This window comes from Rutidosis leptorrhynchoides, chromosome 1, assembly GCF_046630445.1.
Source record: "Rutidosis leptorrhynchoides isolate AG116_Rl617_1_P2 chromosome 1, CSIRO_AGI_Rlap_v1, whole genome shotgun sequence".
NCBI classification, from domain to species: Eukaryota; Viridiplantae; Streptophyta; class Magnoliopsida; order Asterales; family Asteraceae; genus Rutidosis; species Rutidosis leptorrhynchoides.
Window position 1 is genome coordinate 233,376,557 of NC_092333.1, and position 23,733 is coordinate 233,400,289.

The window sequence follows — 23,733 nt, forward strand, 5'->3', positions numbered from 1 at the left end:
CTGCTAAGAGCTGATCATTGGAGTGTATATACCAATAGTACATACATCTAAAAGCTGTGTATTGTACGAGTACGAATACGGGTGCAAACGAGTAGAATTGTTGATGAAACTGAACGAGGATGTAATTGTAAGCATTTTTGTTAAGTAGAAGTATTTTGATAAGTGTATTGAAGTCTTTCAAAAGTGTATAAATACATATTAAAACACTACATGTATATACATTTTAACTAAGTCGTTAAGTCATCGTTAGTCGTTACATGTAAGTGTTGTTTTGAAACCTTTAGGTTAACGATCTTGTTAAATGTTGTTAACCCAATGTTTATAATATCAAATGAGATTTTAAATTATTATATTATCACGATATTATCATGTATGAATATCTCTTAATATGATATATATATACATTAAATGTCTTTACAACGATAATCGTTACATATATGTCTCGTTTAAAAATCAATAAGTTAGTAGTCTTGTTTTTAATATGTAGTTCATTGTTAATATACTTAATGATATGTTTACTTATCATAGTATCATGTTAACTATATATATATCCATATATATGTCATCATATAGTTTTTACAAGTTTTAATGTTCGTGAATCACCGGTCAACTTGGGTGGTCAATTGTCTATATGAAACATATTTCAATTAATCAAGTCTTAACAAGTTTGATTGCTTAACATGTTGGAAACATTTAATCATGTAAATATCAATCTCAATTAATATATATAAACATGGAAAAGTTCGGGTCACTACAAAAGGAGCAACTATGGGGATTAAATCTCATGCTCCAAAATTTGCGGATCACTCTTTGGGTAAGAGAAAGTTGGAATCAAGCGGTGCTCCTAGTAAGAGGGCGAGAGGTACGCCCGAAGGTGTTGAAAAAGTGAAGAAGAGGATTAAGGGAGGTTATGGGCCTACGTGCTTTAGGTGTGGAGGACGAGGTCATTTGGAACGGGATTGTACGAGTGTACCTTTAAGCACAATCAAGTGCTTTATTTGCCAAAAGAAGAGACACCGTAAGTCGGAGTGCTCCGAATCGTTTGTCGATCGGGTTAGGAGGTTAGAGCATGACTATCTGAGGGTCAGTGAAGCGCAAGGGTCCAACGATGATGTTTCAGGTATTTTCGTCTTTGGTACAAATATGCCTTATTATTGTTTATTGTGTACCGATGGATTCATGTATGTATTAGAGACTTAAACTTTGTTTCGTGGCCTAATTAGTCTCAAGTGAGTGTATGTTTCAAAGGTACCCATAAGGGTGCGGGATTAGTGAACTCGGTGAAGATTCGGTTTGTTAGCGATTTTGATGATAGTGCACCGGGGTAGCTTTTGAGTCGTTGACTAGTGGAAATACGCCCTGGGGATGAATGCATGGCGGTAATACGTAGTATTAGTATGGGTGGCATTCCTAATGGAAACACCCTATGATGACGTTTGGTTGTCGGGCGAAGGGCGTAAGACTTGGTGCAACCAAGCATTCTTTAGTGTTAGGAAATGTTTCTACTAAGACATAGGTATATGCATTGGTGTTCGATTATTAGAGCGTTTTGATTTCGTGTTAAAGTTGTTGAACCATGAGGTTCGACGGGTGGATAGAACCCTTGAGATCGAGTGTTTTGGGTCTCGATGTATGTTGGAAATGGAGTCTACGGGATGCAATGTTAGGTGCCTCTTTCATACCTACTAGCGTGGTATTCGACTCCGATGGTGTTGCGGTTACATTGTACTTAGGGTACCGGATAGAAACCCTTAGGTACATGAGTGACTAGGTGGAAATTTGACAAACTATATCAATTGGATTATTGCAAGTGTAAGGTTTGTGTAAATTGTGGTAGACTCTTCGTTCAAAGAGTTTAAGGATAGGTTAAATTCCTTCGTATGCTCAAGGTTGGAGCAAGATTATGGTAACGTGCGTATTAAGAGATGCAAGATGGGTGAACCTCATCTCTCTCATAGGAGTTACGGTAATGCGATTTGGCGCATTAGTTGTTAGGTTAGTGGTCACTCTTTCTGCGAAAGTGAGCATGTGTTTATCGTCGGGATTTATTGTTAAGGACGAATTCGCGAGAATTCAAGGACTATGACCAATGAGGATATTTGTTGTGTATGTTGATAAGTGGTCATTCCACGGGATGCTATTGTTCGATGATGTGGTTATGAAGCGGAGTTCTAAGTGGGGGAGTTTGTACTCTTGCACGAAGGTGTTCTATTGCAGTGATATTTGGATGATGCTCGTAGGGATTCGAAGCTAGTGTTCAGACCTACATTGGTCGATTGTGGTAAAAGTACGATTTGGAATAAATTGTTCTTATGGTTTTTGGATTTAAATTATCACCGAGGTGGTAAGGTGGTAAATCTCATTGGGAGATAAGTTACGTGTTCGACGAGCAAAGTAAGATCCCTCGGTTAAGGGATGTGTATGCCGGATTCTCTTCTAGGGAATTATTGTTGTGTCTATGAGTAATATGGGTGGTTCTTGGCTCGATTGTGGTAGCCGTGTGGTTACCTTTGGGAATAGAGTAATGGGACTTTGAGAAAGGTTACGATGCCTCATTATCGTATACCTTGGGTGGTAGTTACACAATAGCCATTTTGTGAACTACAAGGTGATTATTTGGTGTTTATTTGGGGTTATCTCTATGTTGACCGTGTTTGACTTATGATAGGTGACGAGGGATATCCGGAAGGATTAGCTCTTCGTTAACCACTCGTGGTTGTGATTGATGGTGAGCGGTTTTTGGAAGGAACCGTTACTTGTAGGGTTATGATGCTAATTGCCCGTATAAATTGTGCACATAGCCGTTTTGTGCACATGGTTGTGAGTGATAGCCGATTTTTACTCACACGTTGGTAAATAGTGATGTGATAGCCGTGTTTCGCTCACATATGGTTGGTAGTGTCGCAATAGCCGTTTTTGCACACTACGGATATATCACGATAGACGTTTTTGTACACCATGGGTTTCGTGTGAACTAACCTTCGCGTTGTTGGACTTGAGAACCACTGGTTGTTTTAAGCTCTGATGGTTCGGTCGTAAGGACCATGTTGTGTGATTAGTGATGTAATAGCCGTATTTTGCTCACGTAATTGGGTAGTTGCGTATTAGCTATGTTTGCGCACTACTAAGGGTGTTAGATGGTAAGTGTTATCCGTAAGGATTCGTCTTTACTTGGTCTTCATCGTTTGGGTTGTTGACCTTAGGTCGATATTTGGTTGTTTTTAGCATTGTACTTGGAAAGGGTACACTATAGGGTTGATATCTCGGTACGAGATTGGCTGAGTTTTTCCCGATATGGGGACTTGAAGAGGTTTTAGTGCTAGGATTGTGGTTTTGATAAATCGCGGGTGACGATTTTAGTTGTTAAAGGTGATTCATTGGGAAGAATTGTCTAGGAAGGTTCGGATTGGAACTTAGGATTTAGGGCCGTTGAGTAGTCCCGGATTGGTTAATTGGAGAAGATCACGAGGACGTGATCGAGTTTAAGTAGGGGAGAGTTGTAAGAACCAAATATTTATTGTACATAATGTATTTATGGTGTACGATGTGTGTATGAAGTGTACGTGTTGCTTGCTAGAACGTCGAAGGAAACTGGACGTTGTCTGAAGTGACAAGGTGTGTACGTATCTTTTCAACCCTAAATAAAGTTTGTGTTGATGTTTCAAAGCCTTACCATTGGAAAGGAAATCTTATTACGTTTCCAACAATATTTGATTCATCGAAAACGGAGTTACGGACAAAAGGTTATGGCCAAAACAAGTTGCTGAAACCTGCTTTGGGCTCGACCACAATTTCCAGTTATTTGGAGCGGCGCGCCGATTGCTGCAGAGGCAATTTTCAGCCTTTTTAAAAGGTTTAAATGAGGGGTACTTTGGTCTTTTCAATTAGGGTCGGTTTGGGGTCATCAAGACTGACCTAGAACTCCATTGGAGCTCATTTCTCACCCACACAAACACTCCCATCCTCAAACCCTAGAGAGAGATTGAGTTCTAGTGAGAGAGAACTCCATTTGGAGAAGAAGGAGGTTGTTTCGGGTCAAACCTCAAGCATTAAAGTTGTTCTACTCGTCAACGGCATCATTTTGGCGGTATTGGTAAGTTCTAACTCCGAATTTCATTGTTGATTTTGCTATTCAAAGTTAGGGTTTGAACTTGATTTGTTGATAAACCCATTTAGACTCATGAAGTGGGTTTAGTGATGCTAGTAATCGGGTTTATTGTTAGTGTTGGTGGATTTTGGGTTGGTGAACAAATTGTCCTTGATTAGGACTTGTAATTGGGTTTAATCACTAGGTTTAGTGATTATGGAAGTGTTGGAACACTTTTAGGTGTGTTGGTTGACTAATTTTGACTTTGGGTCAAAATTAGGGTTTGGTGATGATTATGACCCAATTGTCGAATTAATAAGGTTTATAAACTTAAAATGGATTAGGTTGAAGCATAGAACCGAGTTAAATATGTTTTGGTGTCAAAACTTGCTAATGGCGTGATATTGACTTCTTATGGGTCAAATTAGGGTTTAAGTGTCATTTTGGGCAAGATAGGTATTTAACACCTATGATTGGGTTTAATTGGCGTATTAAGACCATTCTCACTTGTGTTAGTGATTATTGGTTAATTTTGGGCGCGGTTTGTACTTGGAAGTGCATTTGGGTCAAATTTGCACTAAGTGTCAAATTGGGGTGGTTTGTAAATCCAATCTAAGTGTGTTGTTGAATTTGTGATAATGGAATAGGTACTTTCCATTGACGAGTTGCAGATTATTCGGTAGCATTCTTCAAGGCGACAAGGTGAGTGGAATAATTATATGCGTATGTATATAATGTATCTATTTGTTGTAGCGTGAAAGGTGTAGTGTCGAGGTGTTAAGACACCACGTTTCACATGAAGAGTGTAGCATCGAGGTGTTAAGATGCCACTCGGGTGTAGCATCGAGGTGTTAAGATGCCACCTAGGAGTGTAGTGTCGAGGTGTTAAGACACCACTCCGTAAAATAATGAGTGTTGCATCGAGGTGTTAAGATGCCACACGGGGTGATGTACCGTGGTGTTAAGGTGCCACCCTAGGGGTTAGTGGTGCGAGGTGTTAAGTGCCCTAACGGATGTTATGAACACCGATGGCGTTTTCGCGAGCGCCGTTCCCTTGTACTATTGGTTGACCATGGTTATTTGTGTTGTAAGCGTATTATATTATTCGAGTTATATTCATATGCGGTTGTTATGCTAGCTTGTGGTATTGGAGATTTATAGCTTGTTATTGTGACGATAAGCTAAATGTGTATGCTAGCGTGCTTGCGGTTTGGTGTGTAAGTGTATGCAAGTAGGTATAATTATATATGTATTCGTATAATTAATGCATTCACTAAGCTTTGCTTACCCTCTCGTTGTTTACTATTTTTATAGGTTCGGTTTTGGACAAGGGTAAGGGCATCGTTTTGGACTAGAGATCCCGCTTGATGCTAGGGGACGCTTTTGGCTTTAGTAGCTCTTGGAGTTTGACCGATAGTTGGGTAGTTTAATCCCAAACGCCATGCTCATTATGTAGTTTGGAACTTAAACTTTTTGGTGGTCGAAACTCGTAAATTGTATTAAACTCGTAAAACGGCCGATGTGGGCCCCGCTTGTTAAACATTGATTTTATATTTGAAACAGGTTAGTTTTACATATTTGGATGTATGGTAAAAAGCGTTTCGTCTAAAAGTGTCGGGAACTAGTCAATCTTTTTCGCATTTTGAGACTTTTCGGACAGACCCGAATGGCGCGCCGCGCGGCCATCCTGGCGCGCCGCGCCAGTTCACTGTGCAGCAATTTTTTTTATTTATTTTGTATTTTCACGTGGTTTGTTCGCGGGTTGGTTTGGGTTGTTACAATTCGACATTACCACATATGAACGACGATTCACAGAGTTGTGCCTATTGTGTCCGGGAGTGTTCGAAGATGAAGAAGAGAAGATCAACGCATTTGTAAAAGGGTTACCAGTAAGGATTCAAGAAGATGTGAGTTCACACGAGCCCGCTTCCATACAGAAGGCCAGTCGAATGGCTCATAAACTCATAAATTAGATTGAGGGGAGAATTAAAGAACATGCGGCCGAAGAAGCCAACACGAAACAACTCAAGAGGAAGTGGGAGGAAAACGGTGACAAGAGTCACCAGTACAACAACAATAACAATTACAACCACAACCGCAACAACAATCGCAACAATAACCGCAATCCTAACAATAACTACAACAAACATTCCAACAACAACAACAACTACAACAACCGTTTCAACAACAATAACAATCCCAACAACAACCTCAATAACAACAAACAACAGAAACAACCATGCTTAAGTGTGCAGAGTACCATCTGAATGTTTTTTGCACAACAGTTTGCACCAAGTGTAAGAGAAGTGGTCATGGCGCGGAAAAATGTGAGATTTACGTACCAAAGAACAACAAAAATAAAGAAACAAATAAGGTTGGAACAAATAATATCGACGTAGTTTGTTATAAATGTGGAAAACCGGGCCACATTATTAGAAATTGCCCAAACCAAGGGAATACTAATGGGCAAGGCCGCGGAAGAGTTTTCAATATTAATGCGGCAGAAGCGTAGGAAGACCCGGAGCTTGTTACGGGTACGTTTCTTATTGACAATACACCTGCTTATGTTTTATTTGATTTGGGTGCGGATAGAAGCTATATGAGTAGAGATTTTTGTGCTAAATTAAGTTACCCATTGACGCCTTTGGATAGTAAATTTTTACTCGAATTAGCAAACGGTAAATTAATTTCAGCAGATAATATATGTCGGGATAGAGAAATTAAACTGGGGGATGAAACGTTTAAAATTGATTTAATACCAGTCGAGTTAGGGAGTTTTGATGTAATAATTGGCATGGACTGGTTGAAAAAGGTGAGAGCAGAGGTCGTTTGTTACAAAAATGTGATTCGCATTATGCGTGAAAAGAGAAAACCATTAATGGTGTACGGAGAAAAGAACAATGCGAAATTAAATCTTATTAGTAGTTTAAAGTCGCAAAAACTAATAAGAAAAGGTTGTTACGTCATTCTAGCACACATCAAGGAAGTTAAACCTAAAGAAAAGAACATCAGTGATGTTCCCGTCGCAAAAGAATTTCCCGATGTATTTCCGAAAGAATTATCAGGATTACCCCCACATCGATCCATTGAATTTCAAATAGATCTTGTACCAAGAGCTGCACCAATAGCTCGTGCTCCATATAGACTCACACCCAGCGAAATGAAAGAATTACAAAGTCATTTACAAGAACTTTTAGAGCGTGGTTTCATTCGACCAAGTACATCACCATGGGGAGCTCCTGTTTTGTTTGTCAAAAAGAAGGATGGTATATTTAGGTTGTGTATCGACTACCGAGAGTTGAACAACCTTACCATCAAGAACCGCTACCCACTACCGAGAATCGAAGACTTATTTGATCAACTACAAGGCTCGTCGGTTTATTCGAAGATTGATTTACGTTCTGGGTATCATCAAATGCGGGTGAAGGAGGATGATATTCCAAAGACTGCTTTTAGGACGCGTTACGGTCATTACAAGTTTATGGTTATGCCGTTTGGGTTGACCAACGCACCAGCTGTGTTCATGGACCTCATGAACCGAGTGTGTGGACCATACCTTGACAAGTTTGTCATTGTTTTCATCGATAACATACTTATTTACTCAAAGAATGACCAAGAGCATGAAGAACATTTGAGAAAAGTGCTAGAATTGTTAAGGAAGAAAAAACTGTACGCTAAGTTTTCAAAGTGTGCATTTTGGTTGGAAGAAGTTCAATTTCTCGGTCAAATAGTGAACAAAGAAGGTATTCAGGTGAATCCAGCAAAGATTGAAACCGTTGAAAAGTAGGAAACCCCGAAAACTCTGAAGCATATACGCCAATTTTTAGGACTGGCTGGTTACTACAGAAGGTTCATCCAAGACTTTTCCAGAAAAGCAAAACCCTTGACTGCATTAACGCATAAAGGGAAGAAATTTGAATGGAAAGATGAACAAGAAAAAGCATTTCAATTGTTAAAGAAAAAGTTAACTACGACACCTATATTGTCATTACCTAAAGGGAATGATGATTTTGTGATATATTGTGACGCCTCAAAGCAAGGTCTCGGTTGTGTATTAATACAACGAACAAAATTAATTGCTTATGCGTCTAGACAATTGAAGATTCACGAGCAGAATTATACGACGCATGATTTGGAATTAGGCGCGATTGTTTTTGCATTAAAGACTTGGAGGCACTACTTATATGGGGTCAAAAGTATTATATATACCGACTACAAAAGTTCTCAACACATAATTAATCAGAAACAACTGAACATGAGGCAGCGCATGTGGATTGAATTGTTGAATGATTACGACTTTGAGATTCGTTATCACCCGGGGAAGGCAAATGTGGTAGCCGACGCCTTGAGCAGAAAGGACAGAGAACCCATTCGAGTAAAAGCTATGAATATAATGATTCACAATAACCTTACTACTCAAATAAAGGAGGCGCAACAAGGAGTTTTAAAAGAAGGAAATTTAAAGGATAAAATACCCAAAGGATCGGAGAAGCATCTTAATATTCGGGAAGACGAAACCCGGTATAGGGCTGAAAGAATTTGGGTACCAAAATTTGGAGATATGAGAGGTATGGTACTTAGAGAAGCTCATAAAACCAGATACTCAATACATCCTGGAACGGGGAAGATGTACAAGGATCTCAAGAAACATTTTTGGTGGCCGGGTATGAAAGTCGATGTTGCTAAATATGTAGGAGAATGTTTGACGTGTTCTAAGGTCAAAGCTGAGCATCAGAAACCATCAGGTCTACTTCAACAACCCAAAATCCCAAAATTGAAATGGGAAAACATTACCATGGATTTCATCACTAAATTGCGAAGGACTGCAAGTGGTTTTGATACTATTTGGGTAATAGCTGATCGTCTCACCAAATCAGCACACTTCCTGCCAATAAGAGAAGATGACAAGATGGAGAAGTTAGCACGACTGTATTTGAAGGAAGTCGTCTCCAGACATGGAATATCAATCTCTATTATTTCTGATAGGGATGGAAGATTTATTTCAAGATTCTGGCAGACATTACAGCAAGCATTAGGAACTCGTCTAGACATAAGTACTGCCTATCATCCACAAACTGATGGGCAGAGTGAAAGGACGATACAAACACTTGAAGACACGCTACGAGCAGGTGTTATTGATTTCGGAAATAGTTGGGATCGACATCTACCGTTAGCAGAATTTTCCTACAACAACAACTACCATTCAAGCATTGAGATGGCACCGTTTGAAGCACTTTATGGTAGAAAGTGCAGGTCTCCGATTTTTTGGAGTGAAGTGGGGGAAAGACAGATTACGGGTCCGGAGATAATACAAGAAACTACCGAGAAGATCATCCAAATTCAACAACGGTTGAAAACTGCCCAAAGTCGACAAAAGAGCTACGCTGACATTAAAAGAAAAGATATAGAATTTGAAATTGGAGAGATGGTCATGCTTAAAGTTGCACCTTGGAAAGGTGTTGTTCGATTTGGTAAAAGAGGGAAATTAATTCCAAGGTATATTGGACCATTCAAGATTATTGATCGTGTTGGACCAGTAGCTTACCGGATTGAGTTACCTCAACAACTCGTGGCTGTACATAACACTTTCCACGTCTCGAATTTGAAGAAATGTTTTGCTAAAGAAGATCTCACTATTCCGTTACACGAAATCCAAATCAACGAAAAACTTCAATTCATCGAAGAACCCGTCAAAATAATGGACCGTGAGGTTAAAAGACTTAAGCAAAACAAGATACCAATTGTTAAGGTTCGATGGAATGCTCGTAGAGGACCCGAGTTCACCTGGGAACGAGAAGATCAGATGAAGAAGAAATACCCGCACTTATTTCCAGAAGATACGTCAACACCTCCAACTGCTTAAAATTTCGGGACGAAATTTATTTAACGGGCAGGTACTGTAGTGACCCGAACTTTTCCATATTTATATATATTAAATGAAATTGTTATTTACATGATTAAGTGTTTCCAACATGTTAAGCAATCAAACTTGTTAAGACCTGATTAATTGAAATAGGTTTCATATAGACAATTGACCACCCAAGTTGACCGGTGATTCACGAACGTTAAAACTTGTAAAAACTATATATGTCATATATATGGATATATATATATATAGTTAACATGGTATTATGATAAGTAAACATATCATTAAGTATATTAACAATGAACTACATATGTAAAAATAAGACTACTAACTTAAGGATTTCGAAACGAGGCATATATGTAACGATTATCGTTGTAACGACATTTAATTATATATATATATATATATATATATATATATATATATATATATATATATATATATATATATCATATTAAGATATATTAATACATCATAATATCATGATAATGTAATAATTTAACATCTCTTTAGATATAATAAACAATGGATTAACAACATTTAACAACATCGTTAACCTAAAGGTTTCAAAACAACACTTACATGTAACGACTAACGATGACTTAACGACTCAGTTAAAATGTATATACATGTAGTGTTTTTATGTATTCATACACTTTAGAAAGACTTCAAGACACTTATCAAATTACTTCTACTTAACAAAAATGCTTACAATTACATCCTCATTTATTTTCATCAACAATTCTACTCGTATGCACTCGTATTCGTACTCGTACAATACCCAGCTTCTAAATGTATTTACTATTGGTATATACACTCCAATGATCAGCTCTTTGCAGCCTTTGTGAGTCACATAACACATGTGGGAACCATCATTTGGCAACTATCATGAAATATCTCATAAAATTACACATATATTAGTAATCATTCATGACTTATTTGCAAGTAAACAAAATTACACATCTTTTATATCTAATCCATATACCAACGACCAAAAACACCTACAAACACTTTCATTTTTCAATTTTCTTCATCTAATTGATCTCTCTCAAGTTCTATCTTCAAGTTCTAAGTTTTCTTCATAAATTCTATAAGTTCTAGTTTCATAAAATCAAGAATACTTCCAAGTTTGCTAGCTTACTTCCAATCTTATAAAGTGATCATCCAACCTCAAGAAATCTTTCTTATTTACAGTAAGATATCTTTCTAATACAAGGTAATACTCATATTCAAACTTTGATTCAATTTCTCTAACTATAACAATCTTATTTCGAGTGAAAATCTTACTTGAACTTATTTTCGTGTCATGATTCTACTTCAAGAACTTTCAAGCCATCCAAGGATCCTTTGAAGCTAGATCTATTTTTCTCATTACTAGTAGGTTTACCTACTAAAATTAAGGTAGTAATGATGTTCATAATTTCATTCGATTCATACCTATAAAACTATCTTATTCGAAGATTTAAACTTATAATCACTAGAACATAGTTTAGTTAATTCTAAACTTGTTCGCAAATAAAGTTAATCCTTCTAACTTGACTTTTAAAATCAACTAAACACATGTTATATATCTATATGATATGCTAACTTAATGATTTAAAACCTGGAAATACGAAAAACACCGTAAAACCGGATATACGCCGTCGCAGTAACACCGCGGACTGTTTTGGGTTAGTTAATTAAAAACTATGATAAACTTTGATTTAAAAGTTGTTCTTCTGGGAAAATGATTTTTCTTATGAACATGAAACTATATCCAAAAATTATGGTTAAACTCAAAGTGGAAGTATGTTTTCCAAAATGGTCATCTAGACGTCGTTCTTTCGACTGAAATGACTACCTTTACAAAAATGACTTGTAACCTATATTTTTGACTATAAACTTATACTTTTTCTGTTTAGATTCATAAACTTAAGTTCAATATGAAACCATAGCAACTTGAAACACTCAAAATGGATTTAAAACGAATAAGTTATGGGTAAAACAAGATTGGATAATTTTTCTTGTTGTAGCTACGTGAAAATTGGTAACAAATCTATATTAATCATATCCTAGCTAACTCATATTGTATTATACATGTATTCTAATATATTATGTAATCTTGGGATACCATAGACATGAATACAATGTTTTGACATATCATATCGACCAATCTATATATATATATATATATATATATATATATATATATATATATATATATATATATATTCGGAACAACCATAGACACTCTATATGCAGTAATGTTGGAGTTAGCTATACAGGGTTGAGGTTGATTCCAAAATATTATATATACTTTGAGTTGTGATCTAGCCCGAGGCTTGTATACACGAGGTCGTGGATTGATTCAAGATAATATATATTGTTTTATTTTCTGTACATCTAACTGTGGACAACTAGTTGTAGGTTACTAACGAGGACAGCCGACTTAATAAACTTAAAACAGCAAAACGTATTAAAAATGTTGTAAATATATTTTGAAAATACTTTGATATATATGTACTTATTTGTTATAGGTTCGTGAATCGACCAGTGGCCAAGTCTTACTTCCCGACAAAGTAAAAATCTGTGAAAGTAAGTTTTAGTCCCACTTTTAAAATCTAATATTTTGGGATGAGAATACATGCAGTTTTATAAATGTTTTACAAAATAGACACAAGTAAATGAAACTACATTCTATGGCTGGATTATTAAACCGAATATGCCCCTTTTTAATCTGGTAATCTAAGAATTAGGGAACAGACACCCTAATTGACGAGAATCCTAAAGATAGATCTAATGGGCCCAACAAGCCCCATCCAAAGTACCAGATTCTTTAGTACTTCGAATTCATCATGTCCGAAGGGAGTCCCGGAATGATAGGGGATATTCTATATGCATCTTGTTAAGGTCGGTTACCAGGTGTTCACCATATGAATGATTTTTATCTCTATGTATAGGATGTATATTGAAATATGAAATCTTGTGGTCTATTATTACGATTTGATAAATATAGGTTAAACCTATAACTCACCAACATTTTTGTTGACGTTTAAAGCATGTTTATTCTCAGGTGATTATTAAGAGCTTCCGCTGTTGCATGCTATTATATGAACAAGATTTGGTGTCAGCATGCTTGTATAATATTGTTTAAAACTGCATTCGAGATTTATTTTGTTGTAACATATTAATATTTGTAAACCAATATGTATTGGTACTGTGTAAGTGTGATATTTGTTAGATTATCATTTCTGGATAATCTAAGTGGTGCCTTGTTAACCTTATCGATAAAATAAAGGTTATGGTTTGTTTTAAAAACGAATGCAGTCTTTGAAAAACGTCTCATATAGAGGTTAAAACCTCGCAACAAAATCAAATAATATGGAACGTTTATAATCAATATGAACGGGATGTGACGCCCCGTACAAAACCATCGTGTACGATTCGTCAACAACAGGATCTTCACACGGTCAAACACTATATGCTGTTTGAAAACCTGTTTGCATTCATTAAAAAGATAACTTTTTACAAAGATAACATGTCGTAAGACTTATTACAAACCATTGTTCCAAAATAACATAAGTTTACGAATGCAAAACATAAGTTTCATAATTTGAGACATCTCTAGCAATGCATCGGATAACTAGTACAGTAGGTCCATAATAGCAATTCAATAACAGCATGACAGCAAGTCTAACAGCAGAAGCAATAAACCTCTAGGCACCTGAGAAATACACGCTTAAAAAGTCAACACGAATGTTGGTGAGCTATAGTTTAAGTTGTAATAGTAACGTAAGATAGGCCACGAGATTTCAGTGTTGCAACAGCGTATCAAAACAGTATGAAAAGTATATGCATAACCGTGGGCACCCGGTAACTAGACTTAACGTTTATAACCCCCTGAAAGTACACTTGGCGAGTGCGTATGTTCACGAAGTATTAAACACCCGTTAAATGCTAGCGCGACTAGCCCGAGTGGGGATGTCAAACCCTATGGATCCATATCTAAGATTCGCGTTCACCGGTTCAAAAACCAATGACTAAACGTTACCGTGCTAAGGGGAATGTTTATGCCGTTGTATAACCTACACACATATAAAGTTTAAGTACTCGTGCCTAGTATGTAAAACATAAAAAGCGCATGTATTCTCAGTCCTAAAATAATTAAAGTAAAAAAAAAGGGATGCTATAACTCACAGTGATAAAAGCAGTAAAGTCGGTAATGAAAGTACGCAAGTAGTAAGTCGGTCCGAAAGGTCGTCAACCTAAATCAAATGTTACTAGGTCAGTAGGTTGTCTTTATAAATTATAATAGTGCATAAAATAATTTTAAGTGTCATCATCATCATCATTCATCATCATAAAAGCTAAGTAAGTTTGACGAGAATAGAGATCGAAACAATAGGCTGACTTCGGTCAGCTGCTACGACCTCTACGTAAATCGAAAAGATGCATGGTCAGTGGCTATGGCTCCGTATATGAGTCCCCTAATAGCTGACCAATTTTTAGAACCTAAATCGTCTTTGTTTGACTGTGGTGACGGTTTAAGTGCGAGTAGGTCAGAAATTTCATCACAACGTTAATAGGGTGTAGTGACTATCGGAGGGCCATAAATCCTAAACCGTAACTCGGATTAAGATGAGGCCTAAACGGAAAATCATATACTCGAACCAAAATAACTGAAAATCAACTTTCCAGTAGCCCAGGTGGTCTGATCAAATACGAAAATCAGTGGACAAGTGCTCCGGTGGGGTTCTTGGTGCTTGATGCTCATCACGGTTCTCATCCTTGATGCTTGTAGCTTCAAGTGTACAACTCGTTGATGGTTTAGCATCACTTTTGACCAAGATTCACCATCAATACATAATATATTAAGACCAAGTAAGAACACAACTCATTCATGAGTCTTAGATGGATGATGAACCAAGGTTACATCTTATCCTTAGTCTTAACACAATTTCAATTCACAATAACAACTAAAGTTACAAACTTTACATTAATTCAACAAGTAATAGCACAATCTAAGTCAAATGAGGTGATGGACCCCTAAGCTAGAGAGCTTGGATCCATTTCACACAAGTTACAAGGTTGCAAAGCTAGAAAGCGTGAACCTTTAAGTGTTCTTGAAGATCTTGAAGCATAAAGCTTGGATCTTTAAGATATATGAAGATAACAAACACAAGTTTGAATCTTTTTCACAAAACAACATAATCAAAGAAAAAAGAACTTAGATCTAAAAAAAGATATGAAGATCCAAGCTAGAAAGCTTGCATCTTGTTTGTTCTTGAAGATCTTGAAGCATAAAGCTTGGATCTTGAAGATGCATGAAGATTACAAACAAAAGTTTGAATCTTTATCATAAAATAGAAAGATTAAAGTATAAAAGAAGTAGATCTACAAAAGATATGAAGATTCAAGCTAAAAAGCTTGAATCTTCCATGTTCTTGAAAGATTCATGCTTGAATCAACAAGATATAAGTAAGATCAAAGCTAGAAGGAACTTGATCTTCCACATAATGATGATGATGTACACGAATTTAAGAAGGAAAGAGGAAGGAAAAGAAAAACTTACAAGCTAGGAAAGAAAGAAAGAATAAGTGTGTGAAAAGCCAAAATGATCAAGTGTTGGAATGAGGGACTAAAGGCTAGTATTTATAGGCAAATGAAGATCACATGGATTGATGAGGTGGCCAAGACCATGGTGGTGGTGGTGGATGGCATTAGAGGGGGGAGGGGGAGACAAAAACTTGCTTTTTGGCTAATGGTGTCTAAAGTGTGTCCTTTTGCTAGAATCTTATGTAACATTTAGATAAACCTTATCCATTATGCTAGTATGACTCATTAATTAATTAATTTATTATTTATTTATTATTATGGGCCACTAGTAATAATACTTGGGCTAATTAATTGGGTCACTAGCTAGAGTAGGGTGGGCTTGAGCCCAACAAGGTAGAAAGTCCAACAAGACTAACTATTGGGCTTTAGCAATTAATTAAATAAAATTAAGCATTCAAAAGCCCAGGTAATTATTATTAGAAAATAATAATTAATATTTCGCAGTCCAAAAGTTCCGGTTCCGACAAAAGTCAAACGTGCGCGCAGTCCGCAGTTTATTCGTAACGGCAAGTAACACTAACGGTTATAAAGCATCCAATGGACAAGTTAAGCATTCTACATACCCCAGGGCACGTTTTTAAGTATATATGAATATAAAACACATGTGCCAAGGTTCGGGAGTAATAAAGTAACATAGTACGCACAAATACGCAGTTTCGCTAAAATACAAGGCACAAAAGCAAGTCGAAAAAGTCGGGTCGTTACATTACACACCTGTTATTGGAAATCTCGTCCCGAAATTTAAGCTGAGGCAGGTGTTGGAGTCGGGAAAAGGTGAGGATACTTCTGCATCATTTGATCCTCTCGTTCCCAAGTGAACTCAGGTCCACGCTTGGCATTCCATCGAACTCGGACAATTGGAATCTTATTGCGTTTCAAGGTTTTGACCTCACGGTCCATAATTTCGACAGGTTCTTCCACGAAGTGGAGTTTGTCATCAATCGTAAGTTCTTCCAATGGTATGATAAGTTTCGGTGGAGCAAGACATTTCTTCAAATTTGATATATGGAAGGTAGGATAAACAGCACTCAACTGAGTCGGAAGATCCAGCCGATAAGCAACGAGTCCAACACGTTCCAAAATTTCAAAAGGACCAATATATCGCGGGTTTAACTTTCTGTGCTTTCCAAAACGGATTACACCCTTCCAAGGTGCGACCTTCAACATTACTCGGTCACCCACGTTGAATTCGAAGTCTTTATGTTTAAGATCAGCATAACTCTTTTGGCGATCGCGGGCTGTCTTAAATCTTGCCTGAATCTGAGAAATCTTCTCTGTCGTTTCATGGACTATCTCGGGTCCGGTGATTTTTACTTCGCCTAACTCAGCCCAACAAATGGGAGAACGGCACTTGCGGCCATACAACACTTCAAAAGGCACGGCTTTAATACTCGAATGATAACTGTTGTTGTAAGAGAATTCGGCTAGCGGCTGATGCCTTTCCCAAGACTTTCCGAAGTCAATAACACAGGCACGTAACATGTCCTCTAGAGTCTGAATCATTCGTTCGCTCTGACCGTCGGTCTGGGGGTGATACGCGGTGCTCATGTCGAGACGAGTTCCCAAGGCTTTTTGCAATGAACGCCAGAATCTGGAAGCAAAACGGGGATCGCGATCTGAGATAATTGATAGAGGCACACCATGACGAGATACAACTTCTTTGATGTACAGTTGAGCAAGTTTCTCCATTGTGTCTGTTTCTTTCATCGCTAGGAAATGAGCAGATTTGGTAAGACGGTCAACGATAACCCAGATTGTATCGTATCCGCCCACTGTCTTTGGTAGCTTCGTGATGAAATCCATTGTAATTGCTTCCCATTTCCATTATGGGATTTCTGGTTGCTAAAGTAATCCAGATGGCCTCTGATGTTCAGCCTTAACCTTCGAACAAGTCAAACACCTTCCAACATAAGTTGCAACATCCTTCTTAAGATTTGGCCACCAATACTATTCCTTAAGATCGTGGTACATTTTTCCAGCTCCTGGATGAATCGAATATCTTGACTTGTGGGCTTCATCAAGTATAAGGTTCCGTAGATCTCCATAACGAGGTACCCAAATTCTTCCGGCATAACATCGGAGTCCAGACTCCTTAACCTCGAATTTAGAGACGAGAATGTTCAGGTATTCGCAAGATATGTTATCCTCCTTGAGAGCCTCTTCTTGGGCTACTCGAATCTAATTGTGGAGGTTCGAATGGATGGTGATGTTCAGAGCCCGAAGAAGAGGTACCATCCTCTCCTTTCGACTTAAGGCGTCAGCTACAACATTGGCCTTGCCCTGATGGTAGTGAAGTTCACAATCGTGGTCGTTTAGCATTTCAATCCATCGATGCTGTCTCATGTTCAGTTGCTTCTGATCGAAGATGTGTTGGAGGCTTTTGTGATCGGTGAATATGGTACTCTTTGTCCCATAAAGATAGTGTCTCCATAAATTCAAAGCGAAGACAACGGCTCCAAGTTCAAGATCGTGAGTAGTGTAGTTTCGCTCATGGACCTTCATTTGACGAGATGCATAGGCAATGACCTTCATTCTTTGCATCAATACACAACCAAAACCATTCTTCGAAGCATCGCAGTACACAACAAAGTCGTCACTGCCTTCAGGAAGAGATAAGATAGGTGCGGTGGTTAACTTCTGCTTCAGGGTTTGAAATGCTGCTTCTTGTTCGGTTTCCTAGACGAACTTCTTTCCTTTGTGAGTCAGTGCGGTCAAAGGACGCGAAATCAACGAAAAACCTTCAATAAGCCTTCTGTAGTAACCGGCGAGACCTAGAAATTGGCAGATGTGAGTTGGAGTAGTAGGTGTCTCCCACTTGCTGATAGCTTCAATCTTGGCGGGGTCAACTTTGATACCTTGATCACTCACAATATGACCCAGAAATTGGACTTCCTTCAGCTAAAATTCACACTTGGAGAATTTGGCATAAAGCTGCTCTCGTCTCAAGAGTTCAAGCACTAACCGAAGATGTTGCTCATGTTCTTCTTCGCTCTTGGAGTAGATGAGGATACCATCTATGAAGACAATAACGAATTTATCCAGATAAGGCTTGCAGACACGATTCATGAGGTCCATGAACACAGCGGGTGCGTTGGTTAAACCGAATGGCATCACGAGAAACTCATAATGACCGTAGCGGGTTCTAAACGCAGTCTTCATCACATCACTCTCCTTCACCCTCAATTGGTGATAACCTGATCACAAATTGATCTTAGAATAAATGCTTGATCCTTGCAGCTGATCAAAAAGATCGTCAATTCGGGGAAGAGGATATCGATTCTTGATCGTTATCTTGTTCAGCTCACGATAATTGATACACATGCAGAAGGATCCATCCTTCTTCTTCACGAATAAAACAGGTGCGCCCCAAGGCGATGAGCTCGGTTGGATAAACCCTCGGTCGAGCAATTCCTGCAGTTGACTCTGCAACTCTTGCAGTTCTGAAGGTGCCAGACGATACGACGCACGAGCTACGGGTGCAGCTCCCGGCTATAGATCGATTTGGAACTCCACTGCTCTGGGTGGCGGTAATCCAGGAAACTCTTCCGGAAAGACATCAGGGAATTCATTCACGATTCGCACATCATTCACACTCTTCTCCTCTGATTCTAAAGCCTTCACGTGTGCTAAAATGGCAAGTCATCCTTTCTTCATGATCTTCTGCGCTTTCATACAACTAATGAGGTTCAGTTTCGAACTACATCTCTCTCCATATATAACCAGTGGCTCACCATCTCCTTGTGGTATACGAAGAGCTTTATCTCCACAGATAACATCGGCCCTTACTTTAGTCAACTAGTCCATGCCGACAATCACGTCAAAGCTTCCCAATTTGATGGGTATCAAGTCAATTTCGAAATCCACGCCAGCTATGTTAATAATATCTCCTCGGCCAATTTGGTCAACTTTCTCAAGTTTTTCATTAGCTACCTCAACTAGCATACTTTCTTTTAAAGGAACTAATGACCAATTTATCTTATCGCAAAAGTATCTACATACATAGCTTCTATCGGCACCAGTATCAAATAGGACAGAAGCTAAAAGATTGTTGATAGTGAATATACCTGTAACCAAGTCGGGGTTCTCACGTGCATCCCTTGCATTAACATTAAAAGCTCTACCACGCGGTGGTCCGCCGTCCTTCTTCTTATTGGGGCAATCATTCCTAAAGTGGCCCTGCTGTCCACACTCATAGCATTTCCTTGGCCCATTTGGGTTTGTCCTTGCAGCTGAGACGGGAATCTTGCAGTTCTTACCAGCATGTCCGATCCTGTTGCACTTTTCACATACCACATTACAATACCCAGTGTGGTGTTTGTAACACCTCTTGCATTGTGGTAGGGTACCTTTGTAGTTCGGGTTGGAGCTTGTGCCGAGGTTGGGGTTTCCACCGTTGTTGTGTCTCTTAACGGGGGTTTGATCATAGGTCCTCCCCTTACTGTTATCCCACTTTCGCTTGTCACTACAACCCGCTTCAGACTTGGACTTCTCCGGTTCATCGATGAGAACCTGATTCTTGAGTGTATGCGCCATGCGCATTGCTTCGGGAACATTCGGTGGCTTGGACGAGGTGACATTACCCTTGATGGACTTAGGGAGTCCCCAAAAGTATCTCTCCATACGCTTGAATTCCGGGGTGACCATGGTAGGACTCATAAGAGCTAACTCAAGAAACCTCCGATTGTAACCATCGAGATCATTGCCAACAGCTTTCAATTGCATAAACTCTATTTCCATCTTTTGTATCTCGGTTCTCGGACAATACTCATCAATCATAGCCGCTTTGAACTCCTCCCATGGTGTAGCATACGCCTCATCAATACCTTTTGCCTGAGCCATGGTGTTCCACCACGTGAGGGCGCCATCAGATAGCGTGCTGGAAGCAAATTTGGTTTTGTTAGACTCGAAACAGTTGCTAACTCGGAATACTGATTCAAGCTTTTCAAACCATCTTGTGAGACCAACAGGCCCCTCAGTTCCGCTGAAGTTATGTGGTTTACAGCTCTGGAATTATTTATAGGTGCACCCGTTTCGAATGGGTTGGATAACCGGCGGTGGTTCAGCTTGAGGGTTCATTTCCACCAAGGCTGCGACGACTCGTTCATTAATCATCTCTTCGATTTGAGCTGCTGTGTGTGTTGTTCGTGTGTTTGCCATTGCCCTTCAAAACAGAAATTTTGACTTAAGTCAAAATCCAACATTTAATATATAATAATATAGTATATAGTAAACAGGGAAACAACATAACGCATGCCAATTAAGTAACGCAACCAGTCACAAATACCGCAAAACCAACATACATTAATGTAAATAGAACACTGTGCAAGAATTTAACAATACAAATTTTCATTAATAAAGAGTTGCATACATAAGTTCGTACATTACATAAGGAAAACATGAAACTACAACGAGATTACAAAACGAAACCTACTACAAAGCTCTATGGTGACGGTGGGTAAAGGATGTCCAGCACATGGGACATCTACTCCTCTAGCTCAGTTACCCGAGCACGGTAGATCTCCACCTCCCTCGTCAGTTCCTCGACAAAGGGAGGGGCTGGTAGAGCAGGCGGAGCTGCTGGTGCAGGTGGCGCTGGTGGTGCAGATGGTCCGGCTCCAGAGGTAGATGCTGCACGACGGTAAGGCTTCGCACGAACGGATCAGTCGGGTAAGGCACGACCTGCTTACGGGCAGTAACCCTACAACGCTGGCCACGTGCGTCAGTGAATGCTCGTCCTCCGTTGATCCCCGGAATAACGGTGTCGTCGAAACGGTATCGCTTCTTTGGCGGGGTGGAGGGTGGCTGTACAGGTGCATCATCAAGGTCCTCCTCGTCGGAGTCATCATCGCTAGAGTCGTCTGTGGATGAGTCGTCGGATGATGAATCAGCTGGGGGTGGCAGCGATCAGCGACCGGTAGTCATGATCCGATATCTGAAAGGTGGGATCGGTATGACACGTCCATCACGAAGGCGTCGGCACCAATGGTTATGCTCATTACGGGACGGGACGTCCCCGTATTCCCCGGGAATCACAACACCACCGGGGCGGGGCTGTGGCTCCTGAGGTACCGGGGCAACTGGAGCTGGAATCTCCGGAGGGTCCTGGGCTCCAACTGCGGTAACCACTGGTACAGGTGTATGGCTGCTGGTTCAGGAGGATGAAGCGCCGGGGTCACTAGTTAACGGAATCTGTGTGTCGGTAGCAGCAGTAGGTGAGGTGGCTGACGGGTCTGAATCACTGTCCAAAATGATGACAGGTGGAATATCCGACATCTGAACAAGGAAAATAAATTTTCTATATCAGTAAGTCATAAGCAAGCAAGTATTAGGCACTATAGCAACCTAGCATGGCAATCAGTACTAATCAGAGATAACATGTGAAATCAGATAGTAATCATGCAAAGGCAGAAATAGGCATACAGCAAGTTCGCATGGCAGTAAATATAAGCAATAGCATGCAGTAAGATCATACAGCAGAAAGTAGGCAAAGCATGCAGTAAGTCTCGCAGAAACAAGTAAACAAGCTAGTTGTAGATTAGTCCTATTAGTGAATCCTACTTAGGTCCGGTGTAGACTCACTAATGCAACCTAATTTCCTACAACCAATGCTCTGATACCAAATGTGACGCCCCGTACAAAACCATCGTGTACGATTCGTCAACAACAGGATCTTCACACGGTCAAACACTATATGCTGTTTGAAAACCAGTTTACATTCATTAAAAAGATAATGTTTTACAAAGATAACATGTCGCAAGACTTATTACAAACCATTGTTCCAAAATAACATAAGTTTACGAATGCAAAATATAAGTTTCATAATTTGAGACATCTCTAGCAATGCAGCGGATAACTAGTACAGTAGGTCCATAACAGCAATTCAATAACAGCATGACAACAAGTCTAACAGCGGTAGCAATAAACCTCTAGGCACCTGAGAAATACACGCTTAAAAAGTCAACATGAATGTTGGTGAGCTATAGTTTAAGTTGTAATAGTAACGTAAGATAGGCCACGAGATTTCAGTGCTGCAACAGCGTATCAAAACAGTATGAAAAGTATATGCATAACCGTGGGCACCCGGTAACTAGACTTAACGTTTATAACCCCCTGAAAGTACACTTGGCGAGTGCGTATGTTCACGAAGTATTAAACACCCGTTAAATGCTAGCGCGACTAGCCCGAGTGGGGATGTCAAACCCTATGGATCCATATCTAAGATTCGCGTTCACCGGTTCAAAAACCAATGACTAAACGTTACCGTGCTAAGGGGAATGTTTATGCCGTTGTATAACCTACACACATATAAAGTTTAAGTACTCGTGCCTAGTATGTAAAACGTAAAAAGCGCATGTATTCTCAGTCCTAAAATAATTAAAGTAAAAAAAAAGTGATGCTATAACTCACAGTGATAAAAGCGGTAAAGTCGGTAATGAAAGTACGCAAGTAGTAAGTCGGTCCGAAAGGTCGTCAACCTAAATCAAATGTTACTAGGTCAGTAGGTTGTCTTTGTAAATTCTAATAGTGCATAAAATAAGTTTAAGTGTCATCATCATCATCATCATTCATCATCATAAAAGCGAAGTAAGTTTGACGAGAATAGAGATCGAAACAATAGGCTGACTTCGGTCAGCTTCTACGAACTCTAAGTTAATTGAAAAGATGCATGGTCAGTGGCTATAGCTCCGTATATGAGTCCCCTAACAGCTGACCAATTTTCAGAACCTAACTCTTCTTTGTTTGACCGTGGCGACGGTTTAAGTGCGAGTAGGTCAGAAATTTCAGCACAGCGTTAATAGGGTGTAGTGACTATCGGAGGGCCATAAATCCTAAACCGTAACTCGGATTAAGATGAGGCCTAAACGGAAAATCATCTACTCGAACCAAACTAACTGAAAATTAACTTTCCAGTAGCCCAGGTGGTTTGATCGGATACGAAAATCAGTGGACAAGTGCTCCGGTGGGGTTCTTGGTGCTTGATGCTCATCACGGTTCTCATCCTTGATGCTTGTAGCTTCAAGTGTACAACTCGTTGATGGTTTAGCATCATTTTTGACCAAGATTCACCATCAATACACAATATGTTAAGACCAAGTAAGAACACAACTCATTCATGAGTCTTAGATGGATGATGAACCAAGGTTACATCTTATCTTTAGTCTTAACATAATTTCAATTCACAATA